Source organism: Astyanax mexicanus, chromosome 6 (assembly GCF_023375975.1).
Source record: "Astyanax mexicanus isolate ESR-SI-001 chromosome 6, AstMex3_surface, whole genome shotgun sequence".
NCBI classification, from domain to species: domain Eukaryota; kingdom Metazoa; phylum Chordata; class Actinopteri; order Characiformes; family Acestrorhamphidae; genus Astyanax; species Astyanax mexicanus.
The window spans coordinates 57,797,501-57,808,063 of record NC_064413.1 but is presented as its reverse complement, the minus strand read 5'-3'; the positions used below and the strand labels follow the sequence as shown (position 1 = coordinate 57,808,063).

The following is a 10,563-nucleotide window of genomic DNA, read 5'->3' as shown; positions in this document are numbered from 1 at the left end:
ATTCTACAGGGCTATTCTAGAACTACAGAGAAGTTAAAATTAATGGTAAGAACATTCCAGAGAAGATCAGGGGAGATGATTTTATAATACGGAATGAGAAGAATAATCTAGAACAGTGTAAATAAGCAGAACGTTCTAGAGCAGTGTGGAAAGGGAGCGTCATATTGAGGGGGTGATTCTCGAACAGGGTGAATAAACTGAATGTTTTAGAATGGAGAATATACTAGAACCGTGTGAACAGAGGAGAACGTTCTGAAGAATTATAGAGAACGTTCTAGATCACGAACAGCAGATCAGGCCAGTCCAGCAGAACGTGGGTCGGTGTTCTCTGGGATTAACACTTACAGACACTTCCTGCGGTGAGGTCCGAACGTTCTAGAGTGTTCTGGTGTTCTAGTGGAGATGAGCAGAACCGAGCTGCTGGATTAGAGTGAATAATGAAGAAGGGATGAGTTCTGACTCGGTTCTTCTCAGTATTAATATTCAGGGTGAGTACTGCACCAATCTGAAGTAATAAAGAGTAATGAAAGATTCAGTGCAGGGGTTTGGACGGGGGTTATGATCGGGGCACATCCAGTTAAAGGAGAGTAATATGGTTTTGGGATTACAGATTACGATTAGGGTTTTGGGATTAGAGTTATGAATGTCTGGACACAAGGGATAAAGTTTGAACCCTTAATATTAGTAATTAATACAGATTACACTGCAGTTACATCTGGATTATTTAGCCATTTAACATTCCTTGATCCACAGTGTCATGTGACACTGACAATGTTCGGCATCAGCAGCCGGAGTCAGAGAGAATACAGTTGGCACTAAACACTATAAATGCTGTAGTTCACGTTAAAGGCGGCTCTTTTTCTGGCTATTCCAGAACGTTAGCAGTTTCCGAGAGCTGAGGTAAAAACAGACCAATCAGTTCTGATTTACAGTAACAATAAGATAAACATTATCAGGACAGAGATGATTTTAATAGAGTAGAACAGAGTTTTGGAGCTTCAGAGCTCAGACTGCTGATGATAATATCCGACGGACCAATCAGACGACTTTAAAATAAACTTTATTCTAAAATTAGAATCAGAGAAATGAAGACGAGGCGTTGGAGCACAAACCTCATTATACAAACCTCAATATACACAGAGTACATCCAAACTGATTTAAACACCCACTCTAATGATTACTGCCAGATTCAGCTACTTCAACTGCTGACACTGATGTGCAAATGCACACATACCATACCACATAGCTTATCTATTTCCTGTGGCAGGCTGAGTAAAATGAACATTGTTGTTTTATTCTATAAACTACAGACAACATTTCTCCCAAATTACAAATAAAAATATTCTCATTTAGAGCATTTATTTACAGAAAATGAGAAATGACTGAAATAACAAAAAAGATGCAGAACTTTCAGACCTCAAATAATGCAAAGAAAACAAGTTCATATTCATAAAGTTTTAAGAGTTCAGAAATAATCAATATTTGGTGGAATAACCCTGGTTGGTTTTTAATCACAGTTTTTTTTTTCATGCATCTTGGCATCATGTTCTCCTCCACCAGTCTTACACACTGCTTTTGGATAACTTTATGCTGCTTTACTCCTGGTGCAAAAATTCAGGCAGTTCAGTTTGGTGGTTTGATGGTTTGTGATCATCCATCTTCCTCTTGATTATATTCCAGAGGTTTTTAATTTGGTAAAATCAAAGAAACTCATCATTTTTAAGTGAAATCTTATTTGTTCAGAGCTGTATCTATTGAATAAGGAGACCAACCTGTTTGGAACAGAACTGGGAGTTCTCGTAACGCTCAACACAGAATCTGTTCAAGAATAAAGTCCCACCCTTTAACTAAACGAGCCAATCAGCTTCCTGCCAAACCTGCAACCCAACTAAAGCGGAGAAAAAGCCAAAAAGATGAAATATCATGTTTTTTTTTATTGCATTATGGAGCCAAATGCTACAAACTCATGAGGTTTAGAGGATCTAATGTGTCCTCAGATACAGTAGAACAGAGAGGAGGCTGGTGTTATTCGTATTATTGGCAAATTATTGATTTCACTATAAAGAATTCTGTATTAATCCTCTTTTTAGGATACAGGAATGATTTAAGCATTTGGAAGGTGATCATTTAATATTATGATCACTAGAAAAGCCTTTTGTTTTTCCTGGAAAACAGAAGCAAAATAGCATAATACACATTTATCACATGTGTACTAACATTTATTACATACTGTAATTACTGTAATTACATATTTTAACCCAAAGCATTGCTGCATTCCTCATTGACTCTTTATAATTCATTAATAAACAGGTAAAAAAATCGATCACTGCAGGTTTTAGAGGGACGTGAGGATGCTCTAATTCCAGCTTCTCCTCCGGTGCTTTAACATCATACAGGGGCTATAGCTCTCCAGCTAGCTGGTTGCTACGCTGTTGCTAGGAGACGGGTTTAGCAGCATCTGCGGGTCCACGGTCTTCGCTGATGCACAGCTTCAGAAGGGCGTTATAGAAAGGTCGTTTAGTCATACATTAGCGCTAGCGCAGAATTAGCCGCAGTCAGATTCCTCTTCTTATGGATTTATGTAACATCCGATTAGCATTTACATTAGCTAGCATGCAGCGCTGCTCTCGACACCACTGGAACATCAGAACCAGACCAGCATATATTTACATACACACACATATATATACACACACATATATACACATACACACACACACACACACACAATGCATTAACACACACTCAATAGGTCCAATGCTAAATCTGTGTTCATGCAATTGTTCAATTGTATGCTAATTTGTTTTTCCCTCAGACTCTCTCGCCCATTCTCTCTCTCCTTTTTTCTTTCTTTCTATCATTCTGTGTGTGTGTGTGTGTGTGTGTGTGTGTGTGTGTGTGTGTTACAGTGGGTGGAGGTTCAGGACTGAATCTGAGTTTGAGATCAGACTGATGTTCTATTGTTCCACATTCGTCCCCGTTCTGCCTCCTCCCCACAGCCAGCAGAACTACATTACCCATCATGCACCAGCATCTGATTACCCATCACCACCCTGTAGGAGAGCACTACTCTCTGCCTTGTCTGACTCCACGCAGACTGACCTGATCTGACCACATCACGATCAATATCAGATCTGATCAGTGTCAGATTATTAAATCTAATCAATTGGATTATCAGATCTAATCAGTATTGGATTATGATTATGATATCTGATCAGTGTTAATTTATCAAGTCTAATCAGTGTTGGATTATCAGATCTAATCAGTATTGAAGTATTAAATCTGATCAGTGTTTGATTATAATGATCAAATCTGATCAGTGTTGAATTAGCAAATCTGATTAGAACTAAATTATCAAATCTAATCAGTGTTGGGTTAAAACATTTGATCATTGTAAGATTAATTCTTAAGTCTGTTCAGTGTTCGATGGATTAAAATGTCTGATCTGATCGTTGGATTACAGACTAATCTGTCTTGGATTGGTAATCTAGATCTGATGAGTGTAATATAGATAGATATCTGATAAGCACTGGATTAAACAGGTCAGTAAGTGATAAACAACTCTAATCAATGTTGGGTTAACAGCTCTGTTAGTACTTGATTGGTCAACCATATATGATCAGTGTTGGATTGATTAATCAGGTCTGATCAGTGATGGATTGTGGGATTGATTAATCAGGTCTGATCAGTGATGGATTGTGGGATTGATTAATCAGGTCTGATCAGTAATGGATTGTGGGATTGATTCATCAGGTCTGATCAGTAATGGATTGTGGGATTGATTAATCAGGTCTGATCAGTGATGGATTGTGGGATTGATTAATCAGGTCTGATGAGTGATGGATTGTGGGATTGATTAATCAGGTCTGATCAGTAATGGATTGTGGGATTGATTAATCAGGTCTGATGAGTGATGGATTGTGGGATTGATTAATCAGGTCTGATGAGTGATGGATTGTGGGATTGATTCATCAGGTCTGATCAGTGATGGATTGTGGGATTGATTAATCATGTCTGGTGAGTGATGGATTGTGGGATTGATTAATCAGGTCTGATGAGTGATGGATTGTGGGATTGATTAATCATGTCTGATCAGTGATGAATTGTGGGATTGATTAATCATGTCTGGTGAGTGATGGATTGTGGGATTGATTAATCAGGTCTGATGAGTGATGGATTGTGGGATTGATTAATCATGTCTGATCAGTGATGAATTGTGGGATTGATTAATCAGGCCTGAGATCAGACAGTCTGCAGGAGTCAGTCTACGCTTAGCCGTACACGCTGTTAGCGAATCAGACGGTTTCTTTTTTATTTTTTTCATTAACGCTTTGTGTTTGTCCCTCTGGCCCCGCCCCCTCTCTCTCTCATTGGCGTAGCTGATCACTCCTCCGTGTGTTTCTGTGTAAATAACCTACAGATGTAAATACTCTCTATTTTTTGACTGAGTGTCAGTGTGAATAATCCTCGTTCAGTATTCGATACGACAGAAGGTTTATGGAAGTGTTTGCATTTCTCTCTTTCTGTCACGGTCACGCCCCCTCCCCTATTCTGGCCCCTCCCTCTGTTCAGTCTATCTGGGTGCATCTCGTAGCTTTAACTCCGCCTCCTACAGCGATTTCTGTGAGATCTTAACGTGTTTAAAACTCTGCTGCAGTACCCTGCATTCACACTAGGAGGCAACAGAGTGAAAAGTATACGAGAATACGAGATTTGTAGCCACAATTTTGCGACAAACTGTGACATTATGCGACTTTTAGCCTTTGATTAATTGACTTTCTCAACTTTACACAAATGAATTGTGACGTGGTGAAACGTCATTCTAAACCAATTGGACAAACTATTTCTTTGAACCGGTCACATCGTAGACTACCGAACTTTCGTTTCACACCAGCACTTACTTCGTCTTTTCCTGTTATATAAGGTGTGCATTTGCACATATTCCACAACAATTAGGAGTAAAAAAAATAAAGCGTGGAAGAAAGTAGAGGATGGCTGAATAGGCAGCTTGCTTGCTAGATAAATTAGCCAGCATGCTAACTGTCTAGTCGATACACGCCCATGTGGGAATGTTATCTGGGTCAGTGTTGCACAGGGAAGGTGGTGTCGTCCTATTGGTGTGACGTTTCTACGATGTTAAAAACATTCTGTTTCTGATTCTGTGAATTCTGTTTCTCAGATCACAGATCAGACTGTTATTTACGGTTGTTGTTCTAATCGTCAGATTGAGTTTGCGAGTTCAAACATCACGAGCGTATCTTCAGGCGTTGCTGTGGTAGCGCGGTCGATGTCCTTAACTCACATTTTGTCGCAAAAGAAACATTAGAATCGATTAGAATAGATTTGAGTATTTCTAAGTGTAGATTGAATCTGGTTTCCAGATGATCAAACATCAATCTGGATTCAGTAAAAATTGGAAATGAAGCATGAATTAGATTTGAGTCATTTTTTGAGCTAGATTTAGACTTATTTGTTTATAAAAATTATAAACGTGGCTGAATGCAATCAGACCCTGCTTCTTCACAGCTATGGAGGGGAGTAGAGTCCGCTGCTGCAGTGAAGCAGGACGAAGCGCTGGACGGCGTGTCCTTCGAGATTTCCAGGAACGAGGACTCGAGAGGCATCAATTAGAGTTATGAGATGCATCCTTTCTCTCCCTCTCTTTCTTTCTCCTCTTCATTTCTCTCTCCCTCTCTCCCTCTCTCACTCTCAGGAACATATGATCAGATAACAGCGCTCACCCCACCGCCCCCCCCCCCCCCGACTGCTTCGTCCTGTTACGTTGTTTGTTTCTTTCTATGGAAAATATTCTGATTTTCTTTGTTTTTTTTTTATTTGATATGAGTCGATGCCCTGTGTGCTTTGTGGGGGCGGGGTTTCGGGAGGGGGCGGAGAGTTCTGTGGCCGATGCTAATGCAGGACGAGTCCCAGGTCAGAGGTCAGAGGTCGTGCCAAAAGCTTCTGTGTGTGAGCGTCGGAGCTGTGCCATTCGCTACACTGACTTTACCAATAAAAACCTGGACATTGTGCTTTTCTAACTCCGCCTCTGTTTCTGTCTGTCCCGGTCACGTGACCGCACGCCGCACACGCAGGACACGTTTGTAGCTTCATCAGCACTGCACACACACACACACACATTCACAAAAACACACAAACACACACTCGTAGATAAGGTAAGTAGACACGTAGACGCACAGACTCTACTGACACTGCTCCCATACAAACCAATACAGTGCTAATCTGATCTGATCTGATTTAATCTAATCTAATCTGATCTCACCTGCAAACCGTGAAGAGATGCATTCAATAATTCAGTGTGTGTGCACGAGTACGAGTGTGTACACAAGTGTGAGCACGAGTGTGTGTTTGTGTCTCAAAGGCAACATGGAGGCTGATCTGAGGCTGCGGTTAGCATTTAGCATGTCAGAATCTTACCCACATCCTCCTTCTCCCTCTTTTTTCCCCTCTCTCTCTCTTTTTCTCTCTCTTTTTCTCTCTGGCTCACTCCCTCTCTCTCTCTCTCTCCTCTGTGCTTTGTCCTCTCCCTCCCTCTCTCTCGCTCTGCAGTGTTACCATAGCAACTGTGAGATGTGGGAAACCCTCTGTCCTTCAGAGAGAGGGAGAGAGGGGGTGAGCGAACGAGAGAGAGGGGGAGAGATGGGGGATGGAGGGATGGAGGGTAATGAAATGATAGAATGTGAGAGGGATATAAGCCTGAGAGAGAACAGACCGGCGCATTCCTAACCAACCGCGGCGCCGCCGAACGAGTACGAGTATGCTCTTCCCGCACTACGCTAATGCTAACGCTAACGCTAAGAATGCTACACTGGGATGCTAATCCAGGAGCAGCAGGACAGAATGCTAACGCTAGGACGATGCTACGCTAACAGCATCAGAAAGTCCCACACTTCAGCTGCACCCCTCCACCCCTCTTCGTCCCCTCCCTCCACCCCATGATAATCAGAGTCAGTAGAGCAGCGCTGAGCGAGAGCCGCTGATAACCGTAAACACTGGGTTTTGGGTTTTTGGGTTAATTCAGTCAGCTGGATAATATTTCCCAGCAGCTGTGAGCTTTTCCTAACCCAACATCTGACCATCAGCCAGCTGCAGCGCCGTACAGCCAGGCGCAAACACCTCACACCACCGCATTTACAGCTAGAGCAACCAGAAATCAAGCCAATCAGATAAGAGGTGTTCAGTTTGGTTCTAAACTGAAGCTACAAGACTAACATTCCTGATGTTTAAACCAAAAATATACTCAATTTATGATTCTGCATTCTACAAACTACTAGCCTTTACGTAGTAATGTATCTTACACTACGTATTCTTCTACACTGAACTAAAATCAAATCTGCTAAAAATTCAAGTCCAGAAATTAGAGAAACACTTGGCCAGTTTGGCTAAATTGCTGGTGAATTAGCTGGTAAAACAACTGTTTAAAGACTGTTAAAACTTGTTGATGTTACATCAGCCACCTTGGATAACCATCACCCTTTCATTCAAGTGAACACTGTCAGAGTTTGGCAACTTTGGCAAAAATATAGACACGACCCAACACAATCTGACCCAACACCAACAATCAGATAAGATGTGTTTGGTTTGGCTCTATGCTGAAGCTACAAGACTAACATTTCTGCTGTTTAAGGCAAAAATATACTTAATTTATACTCAATCCTTATTGTAGTTTAGGCGTAGTAATGTATCTTACCCTATTGTTCTACATTGAACTAAAAGTCTGATGTTCCTTCAGTTTAAAGGCTTCCAACTGTTCTTTATGATGATGTAAGATGGTCTCTGATGGTTAAGGCGGTTTTCTTGATATAAACACTGGTAATTCTGGCCAAAACATTCCCTGTATTGGTAAAACATCAAGGCCAGAAAGTAAAAATATGACACTTGGCAAAAATGTTATGTTATGAATCTGGATTTATCAAAATTGCTGGTAAATTAGTTTGTAAAATTACTGTTTAAAGTCTTAAACTTGCTGGTCTTGAACCATCTGGAATATGTTGGTGATCTAGGTCAGAATACTAGCTTGGACATGCTAACAGTCAGCCTTTCAGACAAATTTACATTATCAGAGTTTTGGTAACTTTGGTAAAATATAGACACAACACAACCCTACACCAACAACCAGCTGAGACGTGTTTGGTTTGGTTCTACACTGAAGCTACAAGACTAACGTTTCTGCTGTTTAAGGCAAAAATATACTTAATTTATACTCAATCTTTATTGTAGTTTAGGCGTAGTCATGTACATGTACATGTACGTAAACACGTACATGATCGTTCTGGACGGGAATAAAATCACAGAGGATAAAAAAAAAACATAAAAGAGAAAATTACCCAGAACCCCCTGAGATTTTATCCAGCAGATCAGTGTGAAATATGTTTGTTTATGTTTTGTTTATGTTGATCTGAGATCTGGTCTGTAGGTCACTGAGCACAGAGTCAGTAATTATGTTTACATATGGAACAGCAGTGGACCACAGAATGAGCCCTGGGGGACGCAGGGATGCAGGTGGGAAGGTTATGACCGTTAGGACCAGACCTCCACTCAGGAAGTAGAGATCTCTACATAACTGTAGATCTCAGCAGGAGAGGATCCACCATCTGGAGGACAGTGATGGAGGCCAGTCTGGGGACGGGAGGTGTCTCGCCTCGGCGGATACCCGGCGGAGGGGGACCGAGCTGTTTCCAGGCAGGTTAGTGAGCAGAAGATCCTTCATAGAATAAAATACAGATCTAAAAAATAATAAGAGCAACTAAAAATGATGAGTTTCTTTAATTTTACAAATTATAAACCTCTGGAATATAATCAAGAGGAAGATGGATGATCACAAACCATCAAACCACCAAACTGAACTGCTTGAATTTTTACACCAGGAGTAAAGCAGCATAAAGTTATCCAAAAGCAGTGTGTAAGACTGGTGGAGGAGAACATGATGCCAAGATGTATGAAATTAAAACTGTGATTAAAAACCAGGGTTATTCCACCAAATATTGATTTCTGAACTCTGCATCTTTTTTGTTATTTTTCTGCAAATAAATGCTCTAAATGACAATATTTTGACCCAACTTTTAAAATCAATCAATGGTACCACTTTAAAATAAGGCTCATTTATAAAGGATTATAAATAGTTCACAAAGGAGTTTATAAATGGTTATTAACTATGTTATAAACCATTAATAAGCAGTTACAACACATAAATAGAAGAGCAACAGTGTACTAAACAGTAATTCCACATTTGTTTATTCTGTTAACTTTATAAATGTAACTATAATAACATATTAAAAAATGAGTAAACTGACTTTCTATATTATTTTATTACACATGTTAAAAAAAACATCACTGTTGTTCTTTCTATTTATGTGTTGTAAGTGCTTATTAATGTTTTTTTTTTTAAATACAACTTCATTTATAACCAAAAATAAACTATTTATAAACCTTTTATAAAGGAGCCTTATTTTAAAGTGGTACCCAATCAATCAAGAAAAGAAGAGAGAATTAGACAGAAATAGAAGAGAAGTAGAGAAAGAAAGAGGGAGAAGGAGGGAGAGAAGTAGACAGAAAAAAATTAAGAGATGTAAAGAGAAAAAAAAAAAGCACTGGGTGATGTATGGGTTTAGGGGCGGGGCAGGAGGCAGAGCTGACTGGGAGAGCTGAGCAGTGTGTCTCTGATAGCAGTGAGACGCAGATGATTGGACGATGTCAGCAGGGGGCAGGATTATTGATTGACTGATTTGCATATTGTCAGTGTCTGTGTTCCAAAGTACACGGAAGCATCATCCTCACCTAAAACACAGTTAAACCTGCAGAGGCAGAAATTACCACAACAAAAGCGTTTTTTAAAGGTTAGGAAATGTTTATAAATTTAAGCAGGACAGGTATGTTTTATTAATTAAATCATTTAATTTATTTCAGCTATTAATGAAAAAAAATATGGTTTAGGGTTTTATTGCATTTTAATAATAAAGCTCTGCTACACGCATTAAAGTCTGATCAGAGTTTTTGCTGTTAGCTGTAATTTTTCAGTGATCTGGGTTTTTAGAGATTGTTGGTGGGATTTTTTTAGGTTGTTCTTTAGATTTAGTTTTAATGGACATGATTCTGGGACGTGATGGTAAAGATCATCAGGTCTCTGTGTGCCGTCTGAACTGCTGAATCTTTACATCTCCTCACTGTGAAAAAACACAGGTAAGAGCCAATCAAAAATAAGTCCTGGACTTTATTGAAAATGCCTGTGTTCATATATATTCTAATATTATATATATATATATATATACGGATCACCAGAACACCACATCTCAGAATTAATTATTCAGAGTGCAAAAAATCAAAATCCAAGTAAATAATCAAGTTTCTGAGGCCTGAATCAGAAACAAAAAAAATCTTATTAGTGAGTCAAGAATCACATTTCTAGGGTTTGAGTCAAAAATCTGATCTCGGGAATAAAAATCTGCCTCAAAAAGCTAATCTTTTAGATGATTGAGTGTGGGTTAGTGGGGGTTTACAGTGGTTAGTGGGGGTTTGTGGGGGTTTACAGTGCTTAGTGGGGGTTTG

The 10,563-nt window shown here is 39.7% G+C and overlaps 1 long non-coding RNA gene across 2 annotated transcripts; it reads left to right on the top strand.

Moving 5' to 3' along the window:
- Positions 1-45: 45 nt before the first annotated feature.
- On the top strand, positions 46-4,662 carry LOC125802450 (uncharacterized). Of its 2 annotated transcripts, none has more exons than XR_007439587.1 (5): positions 46-3,716; positions 3,791-3,827; positions 3,976-4,012; positions 4,050-4,123; positions 4,161-4,662. It is a non-coding gene; the product is annotated as an uncharacterized LOC125802450 (long non-coding RNA). The 2 variants fall into 2 exon arrangements; XR_007439588.1 differs by having other exon boundaries at positions 3,791-3,864.
- The last annotated feature ends 5,901 nt before the right edge of the window (positions 4,663-10,563 follow it).